Source organism: Cucurbita moschata, unplaced genomic scaffold (assembly GCF_002738365.1).
Source record: "Cucurbita moschata cultivar Rifu unplaced genomic scaffold, Cmos_1.0 Cmo_Scf00069, whole genome shotgun sequence".
NCBI classification, from domain to species: domain Eukaryota; kingdom Viridiplantae; phylum Streptophyta; class Magnoliopsida; order Cucurbitales; family Cucurbitaceae; genus Cucurbita; species Cucurbita moschata.
The window spans coordinates 752,135-759,592 of record NW_019268585.1 but is presented as its reverse complement, the minus strand read 5'-3'; the positions used below and the strand labels follow the sequence as shown (position 1 = coordinate 759,592).

General features: G+C 36.5%; 1 pseudogene; it reads right to left on the bottom strand.

Annotated features, from left to right (window-relative positions):
- Window positions 1-1,947: 1,947 nt before the first annotated feature.
- Window positions 1,948-6,969, bottom strand: LOC111438025 (annotated as a pseudogene).
- Window positions 6,970-7,458: the final 489 nt, after the last annotated feature.

Here is a 7,458-nt window from a genome sequence, read left to right as displayed (position 1 = left end):
AAGAAATGAACAAAGATATTTTTGAATATAATTTCACAAGCAAAAAAAAAGAATTCCAAAGAGAATGGTCGTGAAGATCAAACACAACAAATCTAGATTTATATGCTTTAGGGGAAAATGAGATTTGAAAATTATTTGATCTTCAAATAAACGTGCAAATGGTCTAATAATAAGGATTTGTTAAGAACAATATGATAAGGATTTTTTTTTTCTTTGAAGATCTAAATATGATCTTTAACGGGACACTAAGAACAAAGTAGAAAAATAATGAAGAACGATGAAAATGGTGGTAAGAAAATAAATGACAGATTTAAAGAGACGATAAATAATAGCGGAAATTAAAGATAAAATCAATTCTAGACTCGACCATAAAGATGTAATCTACGCTTTGATACCAAAATGATAAGGCAACCCTAATCCTCAGCCCAACGATCCAAGCTTATGTTGAAGCAAGAACCCTTGAATCAAAGTAATTAACACCTCGTTATACGAAATTTGGATCAACCAAGAGATAAGGCTAGAATTAGATTACCTCTTACGATCGAAGATCTAGAAGAAAGATTTGGAAACCTTGTTCTAAATTGAGTCACTCCACAATCTAACTTGATCAAGGCTTGATTGAATGGCTCAGGTGCAATTCTACCGCAAAGGTGCAATTCTACCGCAAGAATTGCTTGAAACTTAGAAATGGCAAAGATGATGCTCGGATTTCTAAGGGAAACGTCTCAATTTGAGATCTGAATTACATTCATCCACGAATCTTCAATTTTACATAACATATTGTGGGTATTTATAGTCTCTCGACAAAAGACGTTTGTGGACAGGATTTATTCGAGATGTTTGTGGACAAGATTTATTCTCGATCCCCTCTAATCTCCACAAAGAATAAGTCAAATTGACCATTTGACTTTTACATAATTTATGAAATTAAAAATAGTTTTTTCTCACAAGTATTGATATGTTTGAGTGGCTAATGCGATAGGTTTGAAATCAATTGAGCTTATCGTGCATAGGTTTGAATTCTATTGTTGTCATATTTTTTTTAATCTTGGCAATAGGTCCATTTGGAACACGGTGATTCTTATCATATGGCCATTAAATATGAATGTTATAACTCTTGGAATTTCTTTAGCCAATCGCTAAGTTTCTTTGCAATTCTATATAGTTTAGGTTGCATGTAGAATCATTCAAGCTCGACATGATCAATCTTGCTTGTGGAGTGATTCGAATCTCGTGATTCGAATCTCAAACAAGTGTTCTTGCCTTGAGATATTCGATCAACAAGGTAATCTGAATCTTATTCCCCTTGTAGTGATTCCTTATCTTATCATTTACTTCCTATCTTTCATTTTTTTTCTTTGTTTTGTATTTACTTTTTTTTTCTTTCAATTCTGTTGACAAATATTGGCCTCATCGAAGGCCAACGTGGTTGCAAACCTAAACCCTAAACCCTAAGTAGGAAGACAGCACATTCATAGGCATTAATCACGAAAGAGTCCAGGGTGCAGGCAAATTTTGAGCGAGCTGAAATAGCAGTAGCACTGGAATGTATTAATCGTTGAGACGCAGGTAAGAGACTTGGGTTTTGCAAGGGTACTTAATGAAATGGAGACAGAACAAGCTGGCGGGTACTCCAAGTCAGCAGATGGTGGGTTGTTGTATCAAGGTTGCTTGTGTGTACTGGCGACAGAGGAATTGAGAGGTAAAATATTGAAGGAGGCGCGTAACTCCCCATTCGTCATGCATCCTGGTGGTACTAAAATGTATGAGGACATCAGACCCCACTTCTGGTGTTGTGCTATAAAGAAGGATATTGTGGAATTCGTCAATAGATGCTTAGTTTGCCAACAAGTCAAGTCACCTAGACAGAGACCAATAAGGTTACTACAGCCTCTCAACATACCAGAATGGAAGTGGGAGAACATTGCCATGGATTTCATAGTGAGCCTACCTAAGACGTTGAAGGGTTACACGGTCATATGGGTGATCGTGGACAGATTGACAAAGTCCCCACATTTCCTCCTTGGCAAGGCCACCTACATAGTGGGCAATTGGGCACATCTATACATGAAGAAAATAGTCAGATTACATGGGGTTCTAATATGGAATTAACCCAAGAAAAAGTATGAAACGGATTACCTTGATGATCAAGATCAAGAGTAAAAAAAACTCGTTTCTAAACTCATGATTCGAATCACTCCACAAGAGGTTTGATCACTACCACTTGAATGACTCTAGCATGCAAGTTCTAAACACAAGAATTTGCAAAGAAGATATTTGCTCTCAACAAAGCTAAAAAAATAGAAATTCTATTCATTTTTTAATTAAAAAAATGTGATGTTTCTAATCAAAGAAAACGAGGCTTTATATAGCCTTTACAACCTTAACGTAAGACATAACTTCCAAATTAAATTTGCTAGTAAATGAGAAATACCCATAACCTCCATATTAAAATGATTAGTTAATGGTGGAATATGGTAACCTATGTAGGTTACAATATAACCTTAACTCCTATATTAAAAACAAACAAATATTTAAATGATAATTAGATAGTGCAAAGAATAAAATGTGCTTATTTGTCATCCTTGGACTAGTTCCATAAATTTTAGTTGAGTTCATTAATGCAACTTAAAGTGCATTTAATGCATCTCTTTCTTGAAACTCAACTTTGCACAACATATAATGGAGGTCTCCAACGTCATTTAGAATTTCCTTTGATGAGCTCACCATAGTTTGAATATAAGTGTAAAAGGTTTGTTGTAGCTTCTTAGCTACCGTCCTTGTAATTGGACCTTGAGGTATGGAAATTTCTTGGTCGTGGTTCATAACATTCTCCCCCTCTTGAGAAGGATTCGTCCTCGAATCCCAGCTATCACCTACATCAAAAGGACTCAAATCAACAACATTAAAAGTTGCACTAACACCATACTTACCTGGTAAATAAATTTTATAAGCATTGTCGCTGATACGCTCAAGAACTTGAAATGATCCATCTCCTCGTGGTAAAAGCTTAGATTTTCTTTGAGTAGGAAATCTTTCTTTTCGAAAATACACCCAAACCCAATCTCCTGGCTTGAAGACGACAATCTTGTATCCTTTATTAATTCAGGTGGCAACCTTGGAATTTTGCTTCTCAATTTGTTCATTTACTTGCTTGTGCAGTTTATGAACAAACTCAACCTTGACATTAGCATCAAAATTCACAAACTCTTTTGACGGCATAGGTAACAAGTCAATGGGGTTAAAGGATTAAAGCCATAAACAATTTCAAAAGCTGTGCATTTAGTAGTGCTATGAACAACCCTATTATATGCAAATTCTATAAATGGCAAACAATCCTCCCAAGTCTTAAGATTCTTATCAATTATAGCCCTAAGCATAGTAGTCATGGTTTTGTTAACAACTTCAGTTTGTCCATCCGTTTGAGGATGATAAGTAGTTGAATATACTAGCTTAGTTCTTAACTTACCCCATAAAACACGCCAAAAGTGGCTTAAAAATTTTACATCACGATGACTAACAATGCTTTTATGAATGCCATGCAATCGTACAACTTCCGTAAAGAACAAGTCAGCAATATATTTTGCATCATCAGTATTGTGACAAGAAATAAAATGAGCCATTTTACTAAATCGATCAACCACAACTAAGATGTTATCATAACCTTTCCTAGTCTTAGGTAAACCTAAAACAAAATCAATTGATATATCAATCCAAGGACCATTAGGAACAGGTAATGGGGAGTATAAACCATGTGGTTGAAGCCTAGACTTAGCTTGTTTACATGCTATGCAACGAGCACAAACTTTATTAAAATCATGTCTCACTTTAGGCCAAAAAAAAAAAATGTTCCGAGAGCATATCATAAGTTTTAGAAACCCCATGGTGTACCATTAAACCACCTCCATGAGCTTCCCTCACAAGTAGCTCATGTATGGAACAAGATGGTATGCAAAGTTTGCATTTTCGAAAAAAAAATCCATCTAACAACAAGTAATTATCGACAACGAGTCCTTTTTCACAAGATTCAACTAAAGGAGCAAAGAGTATGTCATGTTGATACAAATCCTTTATGTGTTCAAAACCCAACAATTTAGCATTCAAAGTATTGAGGAGGACATACCTTCGTGATAAAGCATCTGCAACAATGTTCTCCTTACCTTGTTTATATTTTATGACGTAAGGGAATGTTTCAATAAATTCTAACCACTTAGCATGTCATCTATTGAGTTTATTTTGTACTCTCAAATGCTTTAAACTTTCATGATCCGTATGAATAACGAACTCCTTAGGCCAAAGATAATGTTGCCAGGTTTGCAATGCACGAACCAAAGCATAAAGCTCTTTGTCATAAGTTGGATACCTCAAAGATGCACCAGTCAACTTCTCACTAAAGAACATTAAAGGTTTTTTATTTTACATTAATACAGCACCTATCCCTACTCCACTAGCATCACATTCAATTTCTAAAGTTGACTCAAAATTAAGTAATGCAAGCAAGGGAGTAGAACTCAATTTTTCTTTCAAAGTATTAAAAACAAGTTCTTGATCTTTTTCCCATATAAAGGATACATTTTTCTTAACAAGTTCATTCAAGAGTGAAGCAATTGTACTTAAATTCTTAATGAACCTACGGTAGAAACTTGCAAGACCATGAAAACTTCTTACCTCAGTTACATTTTTAGGTGCAGTAGGCCAATATTTTATAGCCTTCACTTTCTCCTCATCAACCTCAACACCATTAGATGAAACTACAAACCCAAAAAAGTTAACTTTGTCCATGCAAAAGCTACATTTCTTTAAATTTACATACAAACATTCGTTTCTTAAAGTAGTCAAAACATTGCGTACATGGGTAATATGATCATCTAAAGATTTAGAGTAAACAAGGATGTCATCAAAATAAACAACCACAAACTTACCTAAGTATTCTCATAAGACATGGTTCATTAGTCTCATGAATGTACTAGGTGCACTAGTTAATTCAAAAGGCATAACCAACCATTCATAAGGATCATACTTGGTTTTAAAAGCTGTTTTCCACTCATCCCCAACATGCATGCGAATTTGATGATAACCCGATTCTAAATCAATCTTAGTAAAAAGACTACATCCATGCAATTCATCACGCATATCATCTAATCTAGGAATTGGATGCCTATACTTTATAGTTATCTTGTTTATAGCCCTACAATCAACACATATACGCCAAGAACCATCTTTCTTAGATACAAGAATAACTGGAACAGAACAAGGACTCAAACTTTCACGTACATACCCTTTAGCAAAGAGTTCACTTACTTACCTTTGTATCTCTTCAGCCTCCTTTGGATTAGTCCTATATGCTGGTCAGTTTGGGATAGGCACGCCAGGGATGAAGTCAATCTTGTGTTCAATTCCTCTAAGTGGTGGCAAACTACTAGGCATCTCCTCGGAAAATAAATCTTCAAACTCTTGCAAAAACACAATAAAATCACTAGGCAAAGAAGGGTTAAGCATGTTAGTAAAGTAACAAGACCCCATGCACATAAGTACAAGAATATTCTGGTTAGAGAGCAAAACATTCCTAGTCTCACTTGATTTAACATACAAGCTTACTGATTTATTTTTTCTCTCTTTTTTTTCTCTAGGCTGAGTGCTACTCTCTTGCTTTTCACTCGAGCTCTTTTTATCACTTGATTCTTTTTCAATCTCTGCTTTTGCATCAGCCTCTTGCCTTTTCTTTTCAAGTTTGCAATGATCAATAAATACATCTTTTGGAAGCAATGGAACAAGAGTAGTTTTTCTTCCATTGTGAGTAAAAGAGTATCGATTTGCATACCCATCATACATTACCCGACAATCAAATTGCCAAGGCCTCCCCAGTAGTAAATCTCCAACATGCATGGATACAACATCACATAAAACATCATCAACATATTTTCCAATAGTAAAAGAGCTTGTTGAGTTACCCATACTTTCCCACGATCATTCAACCTTTGAAGCTTGTAGGGTCGTGGGTGTGGTTGTGTCTTTAAATTAAGTCTTTTGACTAGAATGGAACTCACAACATTGGTGCAACTACCGCTATCAATGACAACACTACAAGGTACAGATTGAACAAGACACCGAGTTTGAAATAAGTTCTCTCGTTGGTCTAGGCCGTCCTCCTTAATGTGGGTGTTTAGAGCTCGTCGAGTAACCAAAGATATATGTGTAGGGTTCTCTTCACTAAACTCCTCACTATCATCAGTTTCCTCATTTATGTTGTCATGTGCCTCGTCATCTGTAACAATTTCGCCCTTCCTTGATGGTCATAATTCTTGCATTTGGGCAATTTCTACTATAGTGTCTACTCCTTGACATCTCCAACACTTTAAATCCCTATTTCGAACGGTAGACTTTTCTACTTTTTCATTCTCTGTTCTAGAACTCTCACCTTTCTCAAATTTAGTTTGAGGCTTCTCATTAATCTCTTGATTTCTATGCTTATAAACAATGCTCTTACTATCCTTTTTCCATGTAGAAGTAGAATTGGGAAAAGTTTTAAAAGAATACCGTTGAGACCTTCGTTGGATTTGCCTCTCAATCTTAATTGCGATGTGCAACAACTCTTCGATATAAGAATAAGGCTGTAAATCAGTCTTGTCTGCAATCTCTGTGTTTTAACCCATTAAGAAACCGCGCCATGAGAGCCTCCATGTCCTCATCTAGATCAAATCGATCCATCAATGTATCTATCTCCTTATAATAATCCTCCACAGATTTGCGTCCTTGTTTCAATGCTTGAAGCTTTTGCGTCATGTCCCGTTGAAAATATTGTGGAACAAAACGCTTCCTCATGGACTCTTTGAACTCGTACCATGAAAATATGGAGCTCGGTTCATAATAGGTTCCTGTGTTAATTGTATCAAACCGAGACCCATGTTTTACTTCAGCATTTTGGTGTGGACTCCAGAAAGTGTTGGGCACTCGACTGGATTTCAGCATAGCATTTCACCCACAGACCGACAAACAAACGGAACGCTTGAACCAGATTTTAGAGGATATGTTGCAAGCCTATGTGCTTGACTTCACTGGAAGTTGGGACTCGAAGTTGCACCTCATGGAATTTGCTTATAATAACAGCTATCAGACGACAATTGACAGGACATCGTATGAGGCATTATATGGAAAGCAGTGTAGGACACCATTATGCTGGAATAAAGTAGGAGAACGGGGACTGGTGGGTCTGGAGTTGGTCCAAGTCATGAACGATGCGATGCAACAGATCAGGGGGACAATGCACACCACTCAGAGTAGACAGAAGAGTTACGCGGACTTGAGACGAAGAGACCTGGAGTTTGAAGTGGGCGACATGGTATTCTTGAAGGTGGCCCCCATGATGGGCGTCTTGAGGTTCGGATGCAAAGACAAACTGAGTTTGCGCTTTATAGGACCCTTTGAAATTTTGGAGCGAATCGGACCCGTTGCATATAA